Below are 10,263 nucleotides of genomic sequence, written 5' to 3'. Positions count from 1 at the left end.
GTTCAAAGTTGAAGTTGTATTTTTGATAAACATTCAAGAAAACTAACTTTTAAAATGTTGTACTTTCCCTGCCTGAAGCCCCTTTAGACTAATTAGCATTAGCCTGCCTTCAGCTGGCCCTGTCATTGCTGCATTGATAAGGCGTATGTGATCCCCTGCTCAATCTAAGTGGGAATTCCAAGATATCTATCAAAGGCTACCTGCAGAATGTTATGGGTAGCGGACCAGCACGCCTATCACACGTGACGGGAACATCGCCAGATTTGCCTATGAAGGCAGAAGGGGAAGACATAGAAGAAAACACGGAGGATAAGAATAAAGAAGAGAGCACCACAAAAGGGAAACATCCAGACCAAGGAGAGGAGACGGCAACACAACTCATGACGGTAACGTCAAGACAGAAAAAGGAGACCGGTAAGTGGAGGACGGGAGTAGAGGACCTTACAGTGAATAGGCTGCCTGAGATCGGCCCGGAAATGCAAGTAGCCAACCAGGATGCCCCAGAGGAGGAGAGAATGCCAACATACCCCCTGCCATGACCCAGATGGGCTGAGGCCAAAGGCAAGTGCCTATTTCTTTTTGTGGTCATTCAGTAGGTGGTGGATAGGAAAGGGAGCGTCTACACCTAACCAATGAGCACCTATGCAAAGACAAGTGTGATCGCTAAACACAGGTGTGGTGGTGGTAGACTTCAAGACTAAAAATTGAGAAAACCAAACCAAGGTTCCTGAACTGATATATTTTTTTTTAGGGACAAACCTGTGCTTTTTAATTCCCCAAGAAGGAGAACCTATAAAGGAAGGAACACAGCAGCTATTAATATGCCTATAAAAAGACAAGAAGCTAAGGTTAGACATTATCAGTATATGTTACTTTTGCCCTGATTCTAAAAAGGACATAGAAAAGTCTGGAATATAAATAAAAGGCTTTCTGACACCATATTATTCGTTTGGGCATTGCCTTTGTCCCAATCATTGCGCTCTTTTTGGATTACAGTGTGAAATACTCTTTTTAGTGCAGACACAATGGCTTGGACCTGGTAGGATGTTTCAAGTGGAATGTGACAAAGCAACACAAGAGCACCAGTTAAGGATCATCTAGGAGCTTCACTATTTGGAAATGGACCAGTGGAAGAACTGTGCTGCTATAGTTTAGTCATAGGGTAGCCTGGAGAAGAGGGCTATGCGATCTCAAAATACACTTTAGCTTCCTGGCTTTAGTCTCAGAGGAAGAGCTGGCCCTAGAACCAGTTTGGAGTGGTTGAGTCTTAGAGAACTCCTACTTATCTCAGGCACAGACCTAGGAGTACCACCTGCTACTCCAGGGTCAGAGATTTACTGCCATGATTGATTTTACTGAGAATGGTACACTGTGGGATAATTAGCAGTGAGGCAAACAGGAGGTGCTGCAAAAAGGGAAAGGTCTATTCCTGGGAATTGTTTTCCCATTTGTGAGGAAATGTTTAAGAGTCAGCCTTACCCACTCGCTAGTGAATTTAACAAATGTGGCATGTCACCCGTAGCTCCCCAGAATACTGGACCTGTGGCAGAACAGAAGAAGACTTGACCTGTGGTGTGTGACCTCTGTAGAGACATGAAACACTGGACTTGCTTACACTTGTACCTAGGATTAAAAAGCTGCAAAAGGCCTTTTTCTGGAGACCCAGTGGACCAGTTACCACTTGACCCCTTGCTGGTGGCCTCTGCTGGTGTACGTCTATGTCCTTAAGAGCTGTCCTTCAACTTTACAAGTGACTTAGGTGATCTCCAGGAAATCTAAAATTTAGGGCTTCCAAGTCTCTGAAGTGTCAGGAAGACATTGTGGCAAAGATGTCTAATTTTAGGAGTACTTCGTCAGATACAACTTCGGCTTTGCCCCACTGCGTAATTTTGAAATTCAAAAAAGAGACCATGGGCCCGATTCACAGAATTAATCTGAGACGAAAGTCTAACTTTACAACTTTCAGTATTCACAAAGGGCATTTACTAATAGTAAAGTTAGACTTTTGGTCTAAGTTTAGATTAAAAATCTAACTTAGTCCAAAAGTCTAACTTTAGAAGTAGTAAAGTTAGACTTTTAGTCTACGTTAGACTTTACTACTCGTAAATGCCCTTTGTGAATACCAAAAGTCATAAAATTAGATTTTCACCTCAGATTACTTCTGTGAATGGGACCTAAGTCTGTGGTTAGAGACCTTGATGGGACTCAGGCTCAGAAAGTATTCACCTGACAAGAAGACTTATGTGGCTGCAAAATATAAATTGTTCCACTTTTAGCTTTTCCCACCAAAACAATTGGCTACTTTAGGATCTCGTTTAGTGGCTATTTCACTCTGACAGACTTTCGTTGGACACAGCCTTTAACCTTTTCCTCTGGACGATTTTGACTTCCATAAAAAAAAAAATAGTAAGTCGGTAAGTAAAAACTTTGACCTGGATGACCAACTTGGTGTATCTGCTTCTGCTTTATCATGGTGAGCCACAAAGTATGCTTCTAAGGTCAACCGTTAACAATGGGCTTAACTTTTTTCGAAAAATCACATTTTCGGGTCTCCTTATTTCATTTAGTCATTTGATGTCTTTATTCTTATGTCATTTTCTTGATATTTAGAAATTGCTTGTCGGAGTACCCTTTTGACTTTTTAGTCAGTTTTAGTATTGCTAAATAATTTTCATATTTTTCTAGGTAAAGCCTGTCTACTGTGTGCCATAGCTACCAGTGGTTGAGCCCAGATTTAAATTACTGAAACTGTGTGTTGAACCTGACCGGATATTGGGGCTTAGTACTTGGGTAAGACTCCTGTCCTTCCCAACTAATAACCCATTTTCATACCCTAAATGAGAAAATGCTTAGTGTAAATTCAATTACCCCAGGTACCATATTTTTTGTCCAAGGAGAGCTGATTTTTCATCATACAAAAACACTTCCTCATACAACCTCACCAACTGTGGAGGTTTTTCTTACCGTTCCCACCCTATAAAGAGATCTATTTACACCTTTTTGCAAGAGTAAATCACCAGAGTTTTAGAAAGAAATGGCTGAGAAAGAACTTGTCAAAGCAAACAAACAAGGATGCTTTAAAACTTTGTCAGCATTCACGCTCTTAAGTACCTACTCCCATCTTTGGCTGAGTAAATGTTTAGTGAAAAAACATATCTTCTGAATGGCAAACACAACTTTAGATTAAGGAAAAAAATCTATTTGAATAAGTAGTTGAACTAGAATTAGCAAATTAGTGACCTATTAAATGCCAGTCAATGGACTTTCAGAATGTTAGTTACATGATTAACTGAAATCCAGCCTAAACATATTAATAGAAATTCACCTTCAAACATCAACGTGCAACTTGAGAAATTGTTTTATTCATGAAATGTGTTTTTTTAAAGAAAATGTATTTTCTTCAAAATTGAGCTACACACAACACCCAATACAACATGGCTACCATGCAAACGTTAAATCATGTGAGATCCTCTTTAACCAGGGAAAGACTTCGCTTCCATATGGAGTCAGTATTTTTTTAGTTTTCATTTTTCTTTAATTTAGGCATAAGCTCCTCCCTTCTCACCTTTATGTCATTTATGATCCTCCTAGAGATGGTGATCTAGGCATACAGGATAAATCAACAGTACCAAGTCCCCAGTATCTTTGTGTATTCAGAACTCGGTTGTTGCCAGGGTGAAGCTGCCATCCCAATGGTCCCCTGGCTGTTACTTCTTTACAGCATATCTCCTGAGTCATACCTAATGTGTCCTACTATGGTTTGAAACTCATCGGTCTGTAACAACAGCTCTTCTCTGCTCTCTCCCCTCTACATCTATTGTGGACTGCTCCCAAACCAAATCTTCTCACCCCATGATAGAATGCCTTCTCCATATTCCTCATGCTTCGCACCAAAGACGAACACGTGATTGCTACTGTACCTCCCTAATGCCTTCAGGTAATTTCTGTCTGTGATAAATGTTCATTTTAAAAGAAGAACGCTTGCCATCCACTGCTAGCAACTGTCTCACTAGTATTGTAAATGCTCTCCTTTATTTGCTTCACATCATGCTTTACTGAGCTCATGTTCGAGGGCAAGCAGAGGAGCCATTGAGCAATCAGCCATCTTGTTGGGTACTAATCACAATACCCTAAATCGTGTGATATACATTTCCTTAAAATTGAAATCACAAGATCTGTTTTTGTCAACACTTAATGAATGCAATGTTGATTTATAAAAAACGTCTCAATAAGGCGAGTAACCTTTTTGTGTTTTAATCCAGGTACTAATTTTGGGTTACCTCACTAACCCTTACTACACTTAGAAAAAAGCACATTAAAGACTGACTTCCTATCAGTGTAACCAATGGCGCCTCAGCTTTATGCGAATTTCGCTGAGACACCTGCTAAGCAATTGAAATGAAACATTTTGTCTGACTCGAGCGAACATTTGGTGTCATATTACCGAAAATTATTTGCAGGAAGACCCCCTGGGTGAAAGGAAAACCGGTTTTTGCATGAGGTAAAAAATGCATTCTATTTGTCTCACGGCCATTCCTAAACACTATATTGAGCTGTACACACAAAAATGTGTTTTTAAAAAGGTCTTCGGATTCTTTAATGAAAGCCTGCTACAATTAAACTATGGTATTAAATGGGCTTTCAGCGTTTATATGGTTCTGTTTGCACGTTTAAACTCCTCTTGTGTTTGTTGTGCCCTTCAGAAGTATGCTGTGGCAGTATTACAAGTATGTGATATTACATTGCACCATATCCCAAACCTGTATTTCACGGTTCATTAATTGTATAGATTGTTCAAACCCCAGTTGATGATAGCATTTCAGAGATGCCATTAGCTGGTTCTTTTTGAATGACAATCTTTTAAAACAGGTTGTATATTTTAAATAGCATTTCGTTCAAAACTCCTTTTATTTGTGTGAAATACAATTCAAAACATACTAAAATAAAACGGAATGCTAATCTGAAGAGGCAAAAGACATTCATTTTCCCCGGGATTCGTTCTTCAGTCAAGTGTTACTGTAGCTATTATTGCCTGCTAGATTCATTTCAGACCTGGATGGATGTTTTTCCTGTAAGAACAATTTCGGAATGCCTTCCTCTTCACTAAATATTGAAAGACAAATCTGGAGGGACTTGAAAGCTGGTAGTATGGGCACACAGCTGTGAAATCAGGTTTCCAGCTCCGCAATACACTCACAAGGCACTTAACTTCCCAGTTTTTTGTTCTTGCATCTCTTGTCATTGGTGTTTCTTTTGCGCTGATTATGTTTTCATCAACGTTTTGTCATGCTTTGTGGCATAATCTTTGAGTGAAAACTAACTAATAATACAGCTTGACTAATCTTTGAGTTTAAAGTTAATTGTAAATACTTTTTCAAACACTTAACAGCAAATAGAACAGTGGTCAGTCATGCTTAAACATAAATATTTAATGGCATCAGGAAAAGTACACTATTTAAAGGTGTGCATTATTACATTTCTGGAAGTTTTCAATTTTTACAAAGAATGTATTCTTCTTGACACTGCACCTCAAGTTGGTGTGTTGTGGAGTGGTCTGGGTTTAAATACCACTGCTAGTTTTTTATTGCTCAGGAATAAGACCAATAAAACTCCACATCATGTATTACATGACATATATTTTATGTCCTCAACTTGTCCAAGACTCTGTCCCAGTGATAAAGAGGACTTGTTTTTTTCGCGTTCTCCATCTGTGATGCCTATAGGCAGTGATCGTCCATGCAACAAGGAAGGATGTATAAAAAGGCTGGAAGATTGGTGTTTCTAACCTCCAAAACTTGCCTTTTCAACAGGAAATAATTAGATACACAAAGGTGACACGTTTTTTTTAACCTTCTGGCTGCTAGTACTACGTCTTTGATTGTCCTATTTACATTTTTGACAATTGGAAGTGATAGTTCCGCCTGTGCTGGCACACTGATTGCATGCTTATCTCAGAACTAGGTCAAAATGTTCATGTCTCTTGGAACTCACCATCGTTTCTTCTCCCAGATTTCCTTTGCTGCTTAGACAGTGATTTCCTACTCTTGTCCTTCTTGCTAGACATCCAGCTTGGTCTCCTTTCACAACACAAAGATTTAGTTTATCCTATGTAAGACCTTGCTATCAAAACTAGACATACATCAGCTGGTTTCCACCTCGGTGTGCCTGCAGGTCAAACCCCCCTCCCACATCTTCCTGGATTACATTCCCTGTCATACTCACTCTTTCATGCATACAAAATATCTCAGCACACATCTCCCAAGCTCCTCTTTTAGAGATAAAGGTCTATGTTGCCACAACTCATTCCTAAGTTTCAGCAATCTTAGGTCATCCAATTTTCAATTGGTCAAGAACAGCTAGATTTGTAGGTAGAGCAAATTATATGGAATTCAGTCTATTACACCCTGAAATCATAACACAGCTACAACATTGTCAACATCAGACCTAACTTCAACACTCTCTGCCACATCCTAAAATTCACCAATGGAGAGGGCCTTAAAAACCTGAACAACAAAAACATATGCTGTAAATGATGGGCATGCTTTTCTGCCCTAGGCCCTTCACTGATGTGAGTCAAGATTGCAGTAATCCATTTAGGTCTCTTCTGTTCCCGAGAATTTTAGAATATCCTGTGAGCCTCATAGCAGTAAAAACAGAGGCTTTACTGAGCCACACATACTACTTGATTGGACAGGTTTTTGTGGAGATTGCAAATTCCTGCCAGACCCTAGCAGGATTATTTTAGGTGAGGTCCAAATTTGTTTCTGAGAAATCAAGAAACACAAACATATCGTGTCTACACATCATTTGTATTCAATACTGTGGAGTAGCGAAAATGGCAAGCAAGCAACTGGAAAAAAATCAAATGTAAATATAATGCCTAACTGTTAAAATCAATTCAAAAAGAGTAACATCCAGGAGGTATCATTATTTCCAGCAGCACAGTACTAGTCCAAATGAATAATGCCATAGTTTAGGCTTCCTCTTCCAGATTCTACATTCCACTCTAGAATATCAACAGCCAACTATTCATGACATTAAATAATACCATGCACGGCCCTATACCTCATAATGTAATTTAAGCAATGATAGGATATAACACATCCTTCCCCTGTAAAATACAGCAAAAGATAAAACACAAAACCACAAACTATATATAAAACATATACAGCAAGTAAGCTGATGAACATCTTATGCACACACAAGAACTAGGTTCAGAACATTGCACAAACCTTTCCAGCTTACTTGATAAGTGTCTTACTTGAGCACCCAATTTCACATGTGAAACTTTGGACTTATAACTTCCTGTCAACTTGCAGTTATTGACATTGACATCAACTCTGGTCAACATATTTTATTAAAGCAAACACAAGGAGATAATGGACAGAGTGCTGAAACTTCTCAAACACTCACCCCTAGTCACAGATTTGGGTTGAATCCATCATCTTTCTTTAGCTTACTTCGCCACCCCAGTTCAGACACAGCTATATACAAATCAGTCTTGACCCTGTGCCTCATGGGAACAGTCCAGCACGAACTGCTAAGTCATGTCTTCCCTGAACAGGAAACAAGCATTCTGGGACCGGTTTCGGGGTAACACCCCTCATCAGCTAGGCTACATTGAATCTAGTGGCAAAGTGAGCAAGGGACCGACGTCTAGGCATACCCTGCCAACTTAGGGTGAACAAAGAAAACACAAGGCGGTAATGAACAGAGCGATTAAAGTTTTTAGACACTCAACTCGAGTCACAGATCTTGGTTGAATCCATCATCGTTCTTTAGCTCACTTCACCACCTCATTTCAGACCCAGCTATATACAAATCATGCTTTGGGATTTTCTTTTTGAATAATAAACAAAAAATATTGTAAGGTTGACATATGGTTCTGTCATGTTGATGGAGCTGTATGTGAAACATATGATGCATTGACAGGAACCAATGTGACTGCCATTCCTGTCAATGCTTAAAAAGGCCAATGGGCTTGTAGACATTTTACAATTTGGTGGGCAGTACCTCTGTCAGGACGACAGGGCAATTTACTACATTGCCCTGGTGGAGGGCAAGATGTACATCAAAAAATTAATTAGGTCCTATATGCCTAACATTTATGAAGAAGTAACAGGACAGATATCCTCAATGCCAAATTTAAAAATAATTATTACTAGAACCAGAAGAATTGTAACAGAAACTCAGTCTCCAGGAAGATTTGAGGAAATAGCTATTCCTGTCCACCTAAAATGATTTTCACAATCATTCGATAAAAAGAACAATGAATAAGTATTATTGTTTAATTTGCAGCAAATACCATGCTAAACCCTGAGACAATGTACTACCTGGTTAATGGCCAGCACTTTCATCCATCACCATAACTGTCTTTAGAGTATTATGAGTAGCATCAAAACACTAATATACCACCCATTCGTGCATCAAATAACCAAAGCACCACATATCAGGAAGTCCTAGCTGTAAAAGAGAAAAATAATAACTACTACCTCCCAAAAATTGTTATGGAGCTTTTGAATAGGCGATTATTTAAACAATCTTTAAGATGTATACTCAGACAGCAGTAGGACTCTAGTTTTGTCATTTCAATCAATTCTTATGGAGAAATATTACAAAATGAACATTCAGGGGCCTATTCACAAAGGTAAATATACACAAGTATATTTACCCATGTATATTTACTAGTAAACTAGGTTACTAACTTTATTTCTATTCACCATTTCACAGTGTAGATTTTCATTTAGGTGCAGACTTATATGTAATCACCCCTCCTCCACCTACTATGGTATTTTTGGCTAACTTTATGATCATATTTTACATTCTGCCTTGACTGAGGATATTAGACATTGTATAAAAGTATTGATTAGTAAGCACAATAATTTTGGATAAGCTGAAATAAATGTTCAGAATCCTTCAATGGAGCATTTGTAATGCGAACAAGTTTAATTTGTAGTCATGTTTTGATTTAATTTCTTTATTGTTGTAATTTTTACTATGATCAATTCTGTAAAGCCCTTGTATAGAAAAAGGAAAAACAAAGAAAAGGTCAGCCAAAGTGTTTCACCCTTTGTGGAGCACAGACCTGGGGATTCTTTTAAGGCAGTATACAGGTCATACAGGAAAGGTGAAACCACACAATTATTAAAAACATTAGATAAAAGAAAAACACAAATTTGTCAATGTTGTACAGGTGCTGCAAACTTGTGCCAAACTATGAAAAGCACCACACTGTGTGCTTTACTGGTTATTGTTTATACTATACTTTTATAGTATTATGCTGGTGTGTGGTGAAAGTGAAGAAAGGTGTTAAGCCAATATCATTCATTCATTGCTTTATTTTCGATCACAAAGGATCCTTAAAAGAACACAGCACAGTATACAATAAGAAAGAGACAATTGAATATAAATAAGTATTAACATATAAAAAAGTTAAGATAGAGTCACAGAGATTTAAGAAAGTGCAGTGTGTCATAAGGTGCATTTCAAACGCTTTATCCATAGTGCCTGTCAAGATCTAGATAGACCAAAAACCACAACTCTACGAGTATCAGTACACAGAATTTTTAGGACTTCTAGATAGTGGCCCCTGCCAACTACTTTACAAAGTGGTATTATCCATTTTTTCCTTAGAAATTTATAGTTAGGACAGAAAAATAAAAGGTGAACAATAGAATCAGGGGTAGCATTACATGCCGGAGAGAGGTCATCCATAGGGATATCATTTCCCAACTTTTTGCTAAAAAATTTCATAGGTATAGTCTTATATCGAAACTGAAAGAATAATTTATGAGCCAAAGGGGAGAAAAATTCACCTAGTGTTTCCTCAAAACAGGGAACCGGTTTAAAATTTTAAAATTCAGTAGTCAATGGACCCTCTGCTTTAGCCAAGATTTGCAATGATGTTGCTTCCCAGAACTTTTCTTTCAGGCTCTTTCGAGATATATCTATCAAACTGTCTGGGACAATCTAAAAGTTCTCCATACTAAGTCTCACCAGTAACTCTCTTAGTGTTCTAAACCAGGGGATTGAGGTTACTGATGGTGACTTCAATAGCTCAAGAAGTAGCTCCCTATATGGAAAGAGTTTGCCCACAGTCCACAGCCTTTATAGCTGGCGTATGTGCCAGCTGCCTTTGTGCCAGATCGGTATAGTGGCAGCTGCAGGGTGCTTGCAGGTAAATCTACCAAAGATCTAATGAAACGGTGCTCAATTGTGGACAAACAATTCGTCATCCCAATGCCTCACAATTCGGCTCCATAA

General features: G+C 38.5%; 1 pseudogene; it reads right to left on the bottom strand.

Annotated features, from left to right (window-relative positions):
* Positions 1-869: 869 nt before the first annotated feature.
* LOC147724218 (insulin receptor substrate 1-A-like) overlaps positions 870-10,263 on the bottom strand; it is a 28,284-nt pseudogene continuing 18,890 nt past the window's right edge.

The sequence above is a fragment of the Lissotriton vulgaris genome, chromosome 4_1, assembly GCF_964263255.1.
Source record: "Lissotriton vulgaris chromosome 4_1, aLisVul1.2, whole genome shotgun sequence".
NCBI lineage: Eukaryota > Metazoa > Chordata > Amphibia > Caudata > Salamandridae > Lissotriton > Lissotriton vulgaris.
This window is presented reverse-complemented; position numbering and strand designations above follow the sequence as displayed.